This window comes from Benincasa hispida, unplaced genomic scaffold (assembly GCF_009727055.1).
Source record: "Benincasa hispida cultivar B227 unplaced genomic scaffold, ASM972705v1 Contig758, whole genome shotgun sequence".
NCBI classification, from domain to species: Eukaryota; Viridiplantae; Streptophyta; class Magnoliopsida; order Cucurbitales; family Cucurbitaceae; genus Benincasa; species Benincasa hispida.
The window spans coordinates 1,434-17,804 of NW_024065101.1; the positions used below are offsets into that span (position 1 = coordinate 1,434).

Below are 16,371 nucleotides of genomic sequence, written 5' to 3' on the forward strand. Positions count from 1 at the left end.
GTCTTCATTCCCTACATCAAAAGGAGTCAAATCAGCCACATTGAAAGTAGAACTTGCGTTGTACTTACCTCGAAGATCTAATTTGCAGGCATTATCATTAATCCGCTCTATCACTTGAAATGGACCATCTCCTCTTGGTTGAAGTTTAGACATCCTTTGATCTAGAAACCTTTCTTTCGTAGATGAACCCAAACCCAATCACCAGGTTTAAAAATCATTTTCTTTCTCCCTGGTTCTTTCTATTGATAAGCTTCTGATTCTTCTTTTCAATCCTTTCTTTGACTTCTTTATGCCAATTTTTTATGTATTCTGCGCTTGAAACAACTGCATCACTTTCTTGTAATGAATGACATATGGAAATGTCTCAATGAACTCTACCCATTTAGCATGCCTCTTGTTCAACTTTGTTTGGCTTTTGAGGTGCTTCAAGCTTTCATGATCCATGTGGATGACAAACTCTTTTGGCCATAAGTAATGTTGCCAAACTTGCAAAGCCCTTATAAGTGCATGTAATTCCTTACATATGTGGGGTAGCTAAGTTGTGCTCCATTTTAGCTTCTCACTAAAGAATATGATTGGCCTCTTTTCTACAGCTCCAATCCCTATCCCACTTGCATCACATTCAATTTCAAAAGATTGATCAAAGTTAGGTAAAGCAAGACAAGGTGCATTAGTCAATTTATCTTTCAATTCATTGAATGCATTTTCTTGCTTTTCTTTCCATTCAAATTTCACATTCTTTTTAATAAGTTCATTCTATGATGAGGCTATGCTACAGAAATCCTTAATAAACCTTATATAAAAACGAGCCAAACCATGAAAAGATCTCACCTCGATTGCCTTGGTGGGTGTTAGCCACTCTCGAATAGCCTTGGCCATTTCTTCATCAACTTTCACCCTATCCTTTCCAACAATGAATCCTAAGAAATTGACTTGGTCTAGACAAAATATACACTTTTTGAAATTGGCATAAAGCTTTTCTTCTCTAAGTTTAAGCAAAATTGTCTTCACATGCAACATATGTTCATTCAAGTTTTTAGAGTAAACAAGAATATCATCAAAGTATATCACAACAAATTTTCCAATGTATACTCTCAGAACATGATTCATTAGCCTCATAAAAGTACTTGGTGCATTGGTAAGACCAAATGGCATAACAAGCCACTCATAAAGACCAAATTTTGTTTTAAAAGCCATTTTCCACTCATCTCCCACATGCATTCAAATTTGATGGTAACCTTAAGATCAATTTTTGAAAACAAGTTTGCACCATGTAATTCATCTAGCATGTCATCCAATCTAGAAATAGGATGTCGATACTTTACCGTTATTTTGTTGATGGCTCGACAATCAACACACATCCTCCATGTTCCATCTTTCTTGGGTACTAAAATGACTGGAACCGAACAAGGACTCATGCTTTCTCGAACATAACCTTTATCCATGAGTTCTTCTACTTGCCTTTGGATTTCCTTGGCCTCGATTGGATTGGTCTTGTAGGCTGCCATATTTGGAAGCATTGCCCCAAGTATGAAGTCAATTTTGTGCTCAATTCCTCTTAAAGGAGGTAGACCTGTAGGTGCATCTTCATGTGGAAACATGTCATTAAATTCCTGAAAAAGAGATATAAATGCACTGCAAACCATCATTAGAGTTAGGTTCAGTTACTAAACACATTCCTTTGCACATAAGTACAAAGTTTGGTGCTTTGAATGAAAACATATTCCTCTTTTCCCCCTTTCTCATAGCCAAACTCACACTCTTTCTTTTTTCCTCAAAATTACTCTTTGTTCTCTCTTGATTTTCACTTACTTTTTGTCCCTCACTTTTCTCCTGTTTTTCGCTCTTCTCCTTTAACTTACTTTCTTCTCTCCTCTCTTGATCCTCAAATTCTTTTCTTTTCTTTTCTTTTCTAATTTCACTTGATCGCATTGTACTTCATATGGAGATAATGGAAGCAAAGTAAACTTCTTCCCATTCAAAGTAAATGTGTACTTGTTCAACAAACCATCATATATGACTTCTCTATCATATTGCCAAGGTCGACCCAATAACATATCACCCGCATGCATAGGTACTACATCGCAAAGAACCTCATCCTTATATCTTCCCAAAATAAAAGAAATAAGAATTTGGGAGTTTACCTTCAATTCTCCTTTGTTTGTTAACCATTGAAGTTTATATGGTTTTGGATGTGGACGAGTAGTGAGCTGTAGTATTTTTACAAGAAAACTACTTACTACATTTGTACAACTTCCACTATCAATCACCAAGCTACATGGGGTTCCTTCAATCAAGCATCTTGTGTGAAGTAAGTTCTCCCTTTGATCTTCAATTTTCTCCTCCATGATCTGCACATTAAGTACTCTTCTTGCAACTAAGGATATGGAGTTACCTTCTTCAATGTACTCATCATCAAAGGCTTCGGATTCTTCCTCAAGTTGGCCACCTTGTTCATCACATTCATCTTTCGAATCAATAATTTCATTTCTTACGACCATGACTTTTTTATTGACACAATCTTTGTTCATGTGCCCAAATCCTTTGCACTTCCAACATTGAATGGAATTAGATTTCTCTCTTTCCTCCTTTGAAGCTTCATTCTTTTTAGTATAGGTGCTCCCGGCTTCCACTCTTTAGGAGCCACAAACTTCCCTTTTGCTTCACCCCTATTCACAAAACCATCCTTGTTCCAAACATTAGAATTTAGAAAGGTATTAGCTAAGAATTATACCTCTTGGAATGTTTCTTTTCTTCTCTCAATTGTTCTTCAATTTTGATTGCATAATGATACATATCTTCCAAGTATAGTTGTGGATATCTATCAACGATATGAGCAATATCTCAATTTAAACCTCCAAGGAATCTAGACATGGTGTTTTCTTCTTCTTCTCGAATATTTGATCTTTCTATCAAAGTTTCCATCTCTTGATAATATTCAGCTACACTTTTTGTTCCCTGCCTCAAAACTTGCAATTTAATTCTCAAATCTCTTTCATAATGTTTTGGAACATATCTCTTTCTCATGGCTTCTTTAAGTTCTTCCTAAGTTTCAATGGGATCGTCCTCTTTCCTCCTTCTCTCGGATTTGAGATGGTGATACCAATTTCCCGCATGGTTAGTGAATTCAACAATGGCAAGTCTCATTTTCTTATTCTCGCTGAATGTGTTGCAATCAAACACATGTTCTATCTTCCTTTCCCATTCCAAGTATGCCTCCTGATATGAATTCAACCATTGAACCATTGCATGTACCTAAAGGACCAATTACAAGAAGCAAGGCAAAGAAGATTCAAGAGGCATTCTCACAACATCTTCAAAAACTAGCAAATTCACAAGAACCGACAAAAAAATTTGAGACCAAAGTTTTATATAATGTTAGTTCCATGAGTCAAGAAGAGAATGACATGAAGATGGCATGGGAAAAGTCTTATAATTTGGAAGATGACATGGTGGTAAAAAAAAGTATGCAGATTTTGTCAAAAAAAAATGTTGTCAAGTGTGTACTACATGGGAAAATGTGATGTCAAACCTTGTCAAACGTGTATATCTACTTTGCCACCTTCTAGGGGAGATATTTAAGGCAATTTGAAGACTTTCTACATTCCTAGTTTTGCATTTGGACTTATAATTTAGTATGAAATTAAGTTTTAAGTTTCTAGGTGTTATTTTCTACAATTTACAATTAATTATATTTGAATGACTTATGAGTTTCTTGCATCCACGACCATTTGGCCTATAAAATGGCATGTAATGTTCTTCAAAACTCAGATTATTGATAGTAATCCAATAACACTACTCAATAAGCCTCCCATTTTGGGATAAGACCAAATAGATAACTGGGGACATAGCTTTGCAATATGGAATTCACTCCTACCCGAGTTAAGGTTTGCAGATAGGTTGTTCTCTTAAGCGTTGGTGCCTTGTCTTAAACAACTAGGCCCCGCCCTTTCATGAAAGAAAGGATTATGGTTTATAAGTTAGACTATAAATCAATTGTTCAATGGAGGATCAATGGGAGCTTAAGGAGCAAATGTATTTACAAGGGGTAAAATGGTAATCTTTAACCTAACTAAAAATATGAACAATCTGTGAAGTCGACTTACAGATTATGGTTAAAATAGACAAAAATGTATCTAAAGTGAGGAGAGTGCAACTATCGAACTATAGTGGATTATCTTGGTAGTTAACAAATAGTGATTAATCCAATTTAAAGAGTACCAATTAATTGCAAATCGTTGGAGCTCATGATCTGTAGGTCCATAAGGTCCCTCTACTAGCTCGCAATTTGGATTGGTAAATTTAGTAATCTTGATGAGATTTGAAATTAGGGTTTAGAATTTGAAATGTTCAAATTCAGTTAGGGTTTTTATTAATTGTATTCGATACAATTGAAATATTTAATTTTATCAAAATTAAACAAAATTGGAGAATCCGTTTATGTTTAAATTATGATTTAAATATTAATTATATGAAATTAAATGTTGTAGTGAAATTGATGTTCTATTAATTTAATATTCGATATTAAATTAACAAAATTAATTAAAAGATTTAATTAATTATTTTTATCTAAAATTAATTATTTGAATTAATTTTTATAAAACTAATAAACAAATAAATTAGTTTATTTATTAAATTGATTTTAGAAATGAATTTTGAAAATTTAGTTTGAAAACAAAAGGGAAATTTTCAAATTTTGGAAATCTCCATTAAAGGTCCAAGCACCTTATTCATCCAATTCCATTTAAGTCAAAGTTTGTTCTTTTTGTCTCTTTCTTTACCCTTTGTGCCAAAGTTCGTCCACATAGGTACAAAATTCCTTTCTAGAATTTATAAGCACCTTTTGAACCAAACTTCTTCCAAATTTTGACTTTGAGCACATTCATTTTTGAACTCTTTCTTGACCTTTTGGTCCAAAGTTTATCCATATAGGTACAAAACTCCTGTCCAGGGTTAATAAGTAAATTTTAAACTAACTTTGACAAAATTTGGATTGAGAGCACATTTCGACATGTAGAAACCAAAAGTTCATCCTTTTAGGACTCTTTCTTGACCTTTTGTGTCAAAGTTCGTCCACACAGATAAAAAAACTCCTCTCCAGGTTTCATAAGTATCTTTTGAACCAAACTTCATCCAAATTTAGACTTGGAGCACGTTTCGACAAGTAGAATCCCAAAGTTCGTCCTTTTTTATCTCTTTCTTGACATTTTGTGCCAAGGTTCATCCACACAGGTACAAAACTCCTTTCCAGGATTCATAAGTACCTTTTGAACCAAATTTCATCCAAATTTGGATTTATAGCAGATTTCGACATGTAGAAGCCCAAACTTTGTCCTTTTTGGACACTTTCTTGACCTTTTTTGTCTAAGTTCGTTTACACTGGTACAAAACTTCTCTCTAGGGTTCTTGTAAGTATCTTTTGAACCAAACTTCTTCCCAATTTGGACTGGGAGCTCATTTCAACAAGTAGAAAGCCAAAGTTCGTCTTTTTTGGACTCTTTCTTGACAGTTTGTGCAAAGACCACACAAGTACAAAACTCTTTTCTGGGGTTCATAAGTACCTTTTGAACCAAAGTTCATCCAAATTTGGAATTATAGAAGACTTTGACATGTAAAAACCCAAACATCGTCCTTTTCAAACACTTTATTGCCTTTTTGTGTCTAAGTTCATCCATACTGGTAAAAAACACCTCTCTCGAGTTGATAGGTGTCTTTTAAACAAACATATTCCAAATTTGGACTTAGAGCACATTTCGACAAGTAAAAACCCAAAGTTCGGCCTTTTTAGTCTATTTCTTCACCCTTTGTGCGAAAGTTTGTCTACATAGGTACAAAAGTCATTTCTTGGGTTCATAAGTACCTTTTAAACCAAACTTAGTCCAAATTTTGACTTAGAGTATTTCGACAAGTAGAAACCAGAAGTTCATCATTTTTTTACTTTTTCTTGACCTTTCGGTCCAAAGTTCATCCATACGGGTACAAAACTCCTGCCTAGGGTTCATAAATAACTTTTAAATAGAACTTCGACCAAATTTAGACTAAGAGCATATTTCGACACGTAGAAACCCAAAGTTCATCCTTTTTGGACTCTTTCTTGACCTTTCGTGTCAATGTTCGTCCACACAGGTACAAAACTCCTCTCCAGGTTTCATAATTATCTTTTGAACCAAACTTCGTCCAAATTTAGACTTGGAGCACATTTTGACAAGCAGAAACCCAATTTTCACCCTTTTAAGAATCTTTCTTGACATTTTGTGCCAAGGTTCATCCACAAAGGTACAAAACTCCTTTTCAAGGTTCATAAATACCTTTTGAAACAAATTTCAACAAAATTTGGATTCATAGTAGACTTTGACATATAGAAACCCAAAGATCATCCTTTTCGGACTCTTTCTTAACCTTTTATTTCCAAGTTTGTCCACATTGGTACAAAATTCCTCTTCCTGGTTCATAGGTATCTTTTGAACCACATGTCTTCCAAATTTAAACATGGAGCACATTTAGACAAGTAGAAACCCAAAGTTTGTCCTTTTTAGTCTCTTTCTTTACCCTTTGTGCGAAAGTTCATCCACATAAGTACAAAATTTCTTTTTAGGGTTCATAAATACCTTTTGAACCAAACTTCAACCAAATTTTGATTTGGAGCACATTTCGACAAGTAGAAACCCACAGTTCATCATTTCTGGACTCTTTCTTGACTTTTTGGTCAAAAGTTCATCCATACAGGTACAAGACTCCTGTGCAGGGTTCATAAGTAACTTTTAAACCAAACTTCGACCAAATTTGGACTGAGAGCACATTTCGACACGTAGAAACCCAAAAAGTTCGTCCTTTTCGAACTCTTTCTTGACATTTTGTGTCAAAGTTCGTCCACACAGGTACAAAACTCCTTTCCAGGTTTCAAAAATATCTTTTGAACTAAACTTCATCCAAATTTAGACTTGAAGCACATTTCGACAAGTAAAAACCTTAGGTTTGTCCTTTTTGGACTCTTTCGTGACATTTTGTCCCAAGGTTCATCCACAAAGGTACAAAACTCCTTTTTAGGGTTCATAGGTACCTTTTGAACCAAATTTCGTCCAAATTTGGATTCATAGTAGACTTCGACATGTAAAAACCCAAAGTTCATCCTTTTCGGACTCTTTCTTGACTTTTTGTGTCTAAGTATACCCACACTTGTACAAAACTGCTTTACAGGGTTCATAAGTATTTTTTGAACCAAACTTCTTCCAAATTTGGACATGGCACATTTCGACAAGTAGAAACCCAAAGTTTATCCTTTTTAGTCTCTTTCTTTACCTTCTGTGCCAAAGTTCATCCACATAGGTACAAAATTCCTTTCTAAAACTCATAAGTATGTTTTGAACCAAACTTTGTCCACATTTTAACTTGAAGCGCATTTCGACAAGTAGAAACCCAAAGTTCGTCGTTTTTGGACTCTTTCTTGACCTTTTAGTTCAAAGTTCATCCATACAGGTACAAAACTTCTGTCCAGGGTTCATAAGTAACTTTTAAACCAAACTTTGACCAAATTTTGATTGAGACCACATTTCGACACATGGAAACCCAAAGCTCATCCACACAGGTACGAAACTCCTCCCCAGGTTTCATAACTATCTTTTGAACAAAACACCAAATTTAGACATGGAGCACATTTCGACAAGCAAGAACCCAAGGTTCATCCTTTTCGGACTCTTGCTTCACATTTTGTGCCAAGGTTCATCCACACAGATACAAAACTCCTTTCCAGGGTTCATAATACATTTTCAACCAAAGTTCATCCAAATTTGAAATTATAGAAGAGTTCGACTTGTAGAAACCCAAACATCGTCCTTTTCAGACTCTTTCTTGACCTTTTGTGTCTAAGTTCTTCTACACTAGTACAAAAAACCTCTCCCGGGTTCATAGGTATCTTATGAACCAAACGTCTTCCAAATTTGGACTTGGTGCACATTTCGACAAGTAGAAACCCAAAGTTCGTCAATTTTAGTCTCTTTCTTTACCCTTTGTGCCAAAATTCATCTACATATGTACAAAATTCCTTACTAGGGTTCATAAGTACCGTTTGAACCAAACTTCGTCCAATTTTGACTTGGAACATATTTCGACAAGTAGAAACCCAAAGTTCGTCATTTTTTGACTTTTTTTTTACCTTTTGGTCCAAAGTTCATCCATACAGGTACAAGACGATTGTGTAGGGTTCATAAGTAACTTTTAAATCAAACTTCGACCAAATTTAGACTGAGAGCACATTTTAACATGTAGAAACCCAAAGTTCATCCTTTGCTGAATCTTTCTTGACCTTTTGTATCAATGTTCGTCCACAAAGGTGCAAAACTCCTCTCCAGGGTTCATAAGTATCTTTTGAACTAAACTTCGTCCAAATTTGGACTTGGAGTACATTTCGACAAGTAGAAACCCAAGTTCATCCTTTTTTAATTTTTTCTTGACATTTTTGCCAAGGTTCATCCACACAGGTAAAAAACTTTTTCTTGAGAGCACATAAGTACTTTTTGAACCAAAGTTCGTCCAAATTCTGAATTATAGTAGACTTTGACATGTAGAAACCCAAACATCGTCCTTTTCGAACTCTTTCTTGACCTTTTGTGACTATGTTCGTCCACAATGGTACAAAACTCCTCTCTAGGGTTCATAAGTATCTTTTGAACCAAACTTCTTCTAAATTTGGTCTTGGAGCTCATTTTGACAAGTAGAAACCAAAAGTTCGTCCTTATCGGACTCTTTCTTGACATTTGGGCCAAGGTTCATCCACACAAGTATAAAACTACCTTCCTGGGTTTATAGGTACCTTTTGAATTTGTCCAAATTTAGAATTATTAAAGACTTCGACATGTAGAAACCCAAATATCGTCCTTTTCGGACTATTTCTTGACCTTTTGTGTCTAAGTTCATCTACAGAGGTACAAAACTCCTCTGCAAGATTCATAAGTGTCTTTTGAACCAAACTTCTTCCAAATTTGGAATTTGAGCACATTTCGACAAGTAAAAATCCAAAGTTCGTCCTTTTTGGTCTCTTTCTTTACTCTTTATGCCAAAGTCCGTTCACATAAGTACAAAATTCATTTCTAGGGTTCATAAGTATCTTTTGAACCAAACTTCATACAAATTTTGACTTGGAGCACATTTCAACAAGTAGAAACCCAAAGTTCATCATTTTTTTGGCTCTTTCTTCACCTTTTGGTCCAAAGTTCATCCATACAGGTAGAAAACTCTTGTCCAGGGTTCATAAGTAACTTTTAACCAAACTTCGACCAAATTTGGACTGAGAGCACATTTCAACACATAGAAACCTAAAGTTCGTTATTTTCGGACTCTTTCTTATCCTTTTTGTCAAAGTTCGTCCACACAAGTACAAAACTTCTTTCTAGGGTTCATTAGTATCTTTTGAACCATACTTCATACAGATTTGGACTTGGAGCACATTTCGACAAGTAGAAACCCAAAGTTCATACTTTTCAGACTATTTATTGACATTTTGTGCCAAGGTTGTCACACCCCTCTCGAGCCTACCTATAGAACCCAAAACAAGGCATGAGGATGAAAGATTGCCCTTTTGTGATATGTACTGCTCATCTGAACCTACCAGAAGTGTGGCTGTGACATGGTAGACCTTGTCCTTAGCAGCACCCTGAAACTCCTCATCTTTCACTACCTAGGAAGAAAAACGTAAAAGAAAAGAATGTGTCTCAAAAAGCTCAGTGACTAGTAACAACATAACAAGTCTCTTTCAACTTATAGCAAATAAAAACATATCACGTTACGAGGTCAACATCAAAACCTCAGCCTCGAATGAGTTTGTCAACCCTACCTATACACACGGTAGATAATTAAACTAATACTAATCATAAATGCATGCTCTCACGTGTTCCCTATTTGCACGTAAATTCCCGCTTATGGGCTCAGAAGCTACGCCTATCGGCCTTCTAACCATCCCATACAAGATTCCTCTTACAGGCTCAGGAACTAAGCCTCATGGCCCCCTGACCATCTTGTGAGATTCTGCTTCGGGCTCAGGAACTAGGTCTGTTGACCCCCTAACCATCCCGACCACATATTCTCATTCCCGTTCCGGCTACTCATTCACATAAACATATATCATAAAAGATATGCTTTAAGACCTTTAAAAGAAATACTACTCACCTTGATTAGTAGGAACCTTTCTCTCTTTCCAAGTTCTATGGTTTCCTCTGGCTTCCTTTTGAACCCTAGATTCCAGATTCATTTCGAAGCTCAGGTTACTTATCATTTTAGACTTATTTTGAGACACTTCCTTCTACAAATAGGTTTAGAAATGTCTTAACTTACTTGTCTTGAAACATCAGCTCAAACTTCGCATGATTTGGCTGGAATCTTCAAATCATCAAGATTGGCCTAAGCTTACCTGAGAGCTCGATCCTTTTGTTTTTCCTCCATTCTCCATCTCAATTCCTTTTTGCTTCTTATCCTGCAGCCCTACCTTGAAAACTAGACACTCAGGGCTTTCGCATGGCTTTAGAATCACCCAAAACGCACGAGTAGTTTGGGAGCACTCCTCGTTTTAATATGATGCTACTTTATGACCTTACTGTCCAATAGCATCTCCACCTCTTGGAACCACTTAATCAATGCGTGGTTGTGCTACCAATGCATGCTCTTCATGATCAATGCAAAGCTTCTTCTGAATCTACCCTCAAACACTCTTTCTAATGTCCTTTGAAGAGAATTTGTGTTATGAACTGAAGAGATGCCTCAAGGTGGTATTTATAGGCCTTTGGCAACCGATCCTTATCATCTCTTAAGGCTCCATCGTATGACATCTTCTACTTAGGAACTTTTGGAGTGTTCGTTCATTCTTGCTTTGCCACCACCTACTTCCATGCCACATTCCTACTTGCATGAAGTTTCGTTGTCCCTCCCATGCACAGGTCCTCTTTTCATGCCTTAATATTCATCAACCTCCTCCTAGCTTAAGCTCAAACTCCTCACGGTTTAGACACTTGTTTAGATGAATTGCTAACTCAACCTTGCTCTCCAAGTTCCCCTTTGTATATCATTCACACTCATTCCAATTACATGGTCGCATGCTTACTTGATCGCATGACTTGATCATCGCATTACCCTCCTTTGTTCCACACTAACCTCAAATGCCCTAACCATCACATGGTTGCAAGCTTTCCAACGCCTATCCCTTTGTTGGCCGCATCCTTGGTCATCACTCAACCATCGTTTGGCCTATTTGTCCACACATGACATCATCGCATGCCAAACCTTGAGTCAAGCTAGGTCTCAAGCCAATGCCTCATGGTTTGTCTTGATAAAAAAAATATATTTTAAAGTTAATAATAAATTCGGGTTGTTCGGATTGGTTTGGGTTATATTAGGTGAACCCATGAATCAACCCAACCCATAAAATTTTCATTTATTTGAACCCAATCCAACCCAAATGAGTTCATAACCTAACCCAAACTACACGGGTTGGGTTGGATTGATCGATTTTTTCGAGTCATCGGGTTTTTTGAACACCCCTAACCAACATATATACATGCATGCATACATATATACACACATGCATACATATATACACACATGCACATCTATATAAACTTACTTACCTACTTACTAACAAAAACTCACGTGCAATGCACATGTTTATAAATTTTATAATTTATTGTATTTTCTTCTTTGAATAGAAGTTGAAAGTATAAGGACCAAATTGTACATGGACCAACCGAATCAAAATGAACAAGAATTGAAAGTATAAGCAAAGTAGTATTTAATAAAAAAAAAATTATTACATAATTGTTTCTAAATAAGTTGTGTGAAACATAGAAGGATGCGAGAAGATACATTTTAATGAAAAACTTATTATATTAATTAGAAAAGAATGATTTTTTTTAGGAAAAAAATTCATCAATAATTGCTTCCATAGCATAATAGTAGTGTATTCATGTCGTAAATACAAGCTGAGGGTTCAATCCTTTCATTAATAGTTTTCTCGTTTATTCTCTCATATCTATTTATCAATTTTTACCTCATAAGATTTATAAGTTTTCTCAAAAACTACATCCTAATCTTCGAAAATTTTCATCTATCCAAATTTTGCTATCTTCATTCTTGATTTTCACCTAATATACATATTTTTAAAGACTTTTCTGCACACATATTTATGTCGGGAAAAGTTTCAATTTTCGTCAGCATAATTTTTTTAAAAAAATGTGCACGTTACTTTATTTTGCATGTTGAAGGACTTCCTGCACACTCCGGAGATAAGAAAGAATTTGGTCTCGGGCTATCTCCTCAACAAAGCCGAGTTTACTCAAACTATAGGGGCAGACCTATATACCCTTACAAAAAAAATAATGTATTTGTAGGGAAAGGGTATGCAACGGAGGGAATGTTCAAATTAAATTTAGACCTCAATAAAATGAAATCTTCTATGTATATGCGGTGTTCTATGAATGTTTGGCATGCTAGACTCTGTCATGTGAATACAAATTTAATTAGTAACATGATTAGGCTGGAAATGATACCTAAGTTATCCATGAATGATGTTGATAAATGCGAGTATTGTAGTCAGGCTAACATTACTAAAACTTCGCACAAATCTGTACTTAGGAATTTTGAGCCTAATTTAATTCATTCTGATTTATGTGAATTTGATGGCATCTTGACTAGGAACAGTAAAAGATATTTCATTACTTTTATTGATGACTACTCTGATTTTACTTTTGTGCTGAAAAACAAAAGTGATGCTTTTGATGCCTTCAAACCTTTTGTTTTTAAAATAGAGAATTAGTTTAATAGAAAGGTTAAAAGACTTCGTAGTGATAGGGGAACCGAGTACGACTCGAACAGTTTTAATGAGTTCTTTAACTTACATGGAATAATACACGAAAAGACCGTACCTTATTCTCCTGAAATGAACGGAAAAGCCGAAAGGAAAAAATAGAACTTTAGCTAAGCTAATAGTTGCTACGCGTCTTATTGGTAGAGTGAAATCATCCTTACCGTGTGTTATGTTAAATAGAATCCCAAAGTCTAAAAATAAAACTTCACCTTACGAAATTCTCAAGAATAAGAAACCAAACTTGTCCTACTTTAGAACATGGGGTTGTCTAGCCTTTGTAAGGATTTTATGCCCAAAAAGGAGAAAGTTGGCTAGTAGAGCTTACAATGCGTCCTTATAGGTTATGCCTTAAATAGTAAAGCTTATAGGTTTTATGATCTAGTGAAGTGATCATTAAGTCAAATGATGTTGACTTCTTTGAAGATAGATTTCCTTTTAAATCAAGGAATAGTGGGGGCTCGGGATCAAGTGGTCTAACCCTAATTAGAAATCCTAACCCTATAGAGGAAACCGACCCAGAACCTAGAAGAAGCAAAAGAGCTAGAATTGCCAAAGATTTTGGAAACGACTTCTTGACCTATAATGTAGAAGAAGATCTTAAAAATCTGAGAGTTGCCCTGTCCTCAGTAGATGCAAACTTATGGCAAGAAGCCATAAATGATGAGATGGACTCACTTGAGTCAAATAAGACTTGACACTTAGTAGATCTACCCCCAGGTTGCAAGGCTAGGTGCAAATGGATCTTAAGGAGGATACTTAGACCTGATGGAACTGTTGACAGATTTAAAGCTAGGTTAATGGCAAAGGGCTTTAGACAAAGAGAAAACGTAGATTTCTTTGATACCTTCTCCTTATCACTAAAATTACCTCAATTTGTGTCCTGTTTTCTCTCGTTGCCCTTTATAACCTTGTAGTACATCGGTGGATCTAAAGACCGCTTTCCTAAAAGGTGAACTTGAAGAAGAGATTTACATGGAACAACCTGAGGGTTTTGTAGTCCATGGTCAAGAAAATAAGATGTATAAATTAGAAAAATCTCTCTACGGACTAAAACAAGCTCCTAAGCAATGACATGAAAAATTTGACGACCTTATCCTATCTAAAGGTTTCAAGGTTAATGAAAGTGACAAATGCATCTATTATAAGTTTGAAAATAATCTCTGCACTATTTTGTGTCTATATATAGATGATTTGTTGATCTTTGGGTCGAACTTGCACGTCATAAATGATGTAAAATCAATATTAAGTGCAAACTTCGACATGAAAGACGAAGCTAGTATAATCTTAGGCATAAAAGTAAATAGGTCTGAAAAGGGAATTTCTTTGGATCAATCTCACTATATAGAAAAGATTCTAAAGAAATATAATTACTTTGATTGTAAACCAGCATGTACTCCTTATGACCCTAGTGTTAAGTTGTTCAATAACACTGGTGATAGTGTTAATCAATTTGAGTATGCGAGCATCATAGGCAGTCTTAGATTTGTTGTTGACTGCACTAGGCTTGACATAGCTTATGTTATAGGATTACTTTACAGATTTACAAGCAGAGCTAGTAAAGAGCATTGGAATGCTATAGAAAAGATAATGAGGTACTTGAAGAAAACCCAAAACCTGTGATTGCATTTTCAAAAGTTTTCCGTTGTCCTGGAAGGATTCAACGATGCTAACTTGAACTCTTTTTCGGATGATTCAAAGGCTACAAGTGGCTGTATCTTTAATATAGTAGGCAGAGCTGTCTCTTGGAAGTCCAAGAAACAAACTATTTAGCCCAATCTATGATGGAGTGAGAAATGATAGCACCAGCGACAGCTAGTGAAGAAGTAAGCTGGCTTAGAAGTCTGCTATCAGAGATTCCTCTATGGGAAAAGTCGGTACCAACTATATTGATCCATTGCGATAGTACTACAGTAATAGCAAAAGTTCAGAACCGTTATTACAACAGAAAGAGATGAAAAATACGTCGTAAAAACAATACCATTAGAGAGTTTCTCATTATTAGTGCAGTTAGAGTGGATCATATGCGGACTGATGAAAATTTGACAAATCCTTTGACGAAAGGACTAGCTAGAGAGAAGGTCTTCAGAACCTCAGAAAGGATAGGGCTCATGCCTATAGAAAGATGAATCATGGTGAGGAAAACCCAACCTATAGACTGGAGATCCTAAAAAATAGATTCAATGGGTAATAACTGACCACGAGTGATATTAGTGAATTATGCTAAACCAAACACGAAGTTCCATTCCTATGACTTATAGTCTGAGCATGATATCTTGAAGCGTAAGAAAGGTTGAACTCAGTTCTTAATGAGATCTATACTTGATGATAAATGGGGTACCTAGCTACAGGAGTACTCTTGCTATACTCACTTATGTGAATGTGGAAGTGAGGGCCGCTTCCTATGGAGTTTTAGGCAAACTCTCTAGAGTGTTCACTAAACCAAGATATACGTACTAGGTCTTAAAGCACGGGCTTTCGTTCTACACCCTAATGACACTCTGTGTGAGATGCTGTTAGAGATAGAGTTCAAAATCAAGGTTACTCTAGTATATTCTAAATCATCTACACTGCGTAAAGGTTCAAGTCGTAAGACACCTTTGCTTATGCACAATATTGTATAGACTGAAACTGCTCGATAAAAAACTTTTTTTGATTAAATTTTCAAGTGGGGGATTGTTGGGTGAAAATTTAATTTTCAAAAAATAAGAGAGAACCAACCTTTGGTTGGAGAATCCCACATTGGAAAATTTTGATTTCGAAGCCTCCCTTATGTACTCCAACCTTGAGTTTTGGGTTTGGGTCCTAAGGAGTACCCATGTTTTGGAGGGAGTGAGGAGATAGAACAATGTGGGTTCAGTGGACGTCTTGGTGAGTGACTATTATTTTAATAAAAATATTATTATTTTTATTTATTATTTTTTTTATTATGTTTTAAAACCATAAAAAAGAGAAAATGAAGAAACTTGGTCCTCTACACGCGTCTTCCGAGGAGTCTTTTTGGCAGAGTCTTCCGCACCGCCCCTCGCACGTTCTGAGGTTGTCCGCCTCTTTCTCACTCGACCGTTCCACGCTGAAGGCCTATAAAAGGTGTGGCCTTCAGCAGTTCATTCAGACGATCCTTCTGTACACAATCCTCTAGAAAGTTCTCAGTTCTCCTCTCCTATTTTTCACTCCACTTTTTGTTTTCCGAGCAGTTAGTCTAAAAGGGTGTGAGTTCCGATTGATAATGGTGCATTTTCGTTTGGTTTTTTCTTTTTAGGCTATTTTATCCTGGGGACAACGTGACAGTATTCCTGATAGCTTTCTTGATCACTCTGTAATTTTTCACTCTCTTACTTGTACATGTAAATACAAAATGTATATAAAGATAGCTTATATGTAACTGATTTCTAACAACCTTGAAGTTGTTTCCATTATCTGTAATAACATGTAATTTATGTTAACTTTTCTATATTTTAATTCAAACCAAAATCATTGTAAAAGTGATCAATTGCTTCTGTTGCGGGATTCGATTCCTTCAATCT

At 35.7% G+C, this 16,371-nt stretch overlaps 1 pseudogene; it reads right to left on the minus strand.

The window, feature by feature from the left end:
• Nucleotides 1-300: 300 nt before the first annotated feature.
• Nucleotides 301-10,441, minus strand: LOC120070022 (annotated as a pseudogene).
• Nucleotides 10,442-16,371: the final 5,930 nt, after the last annotated feature.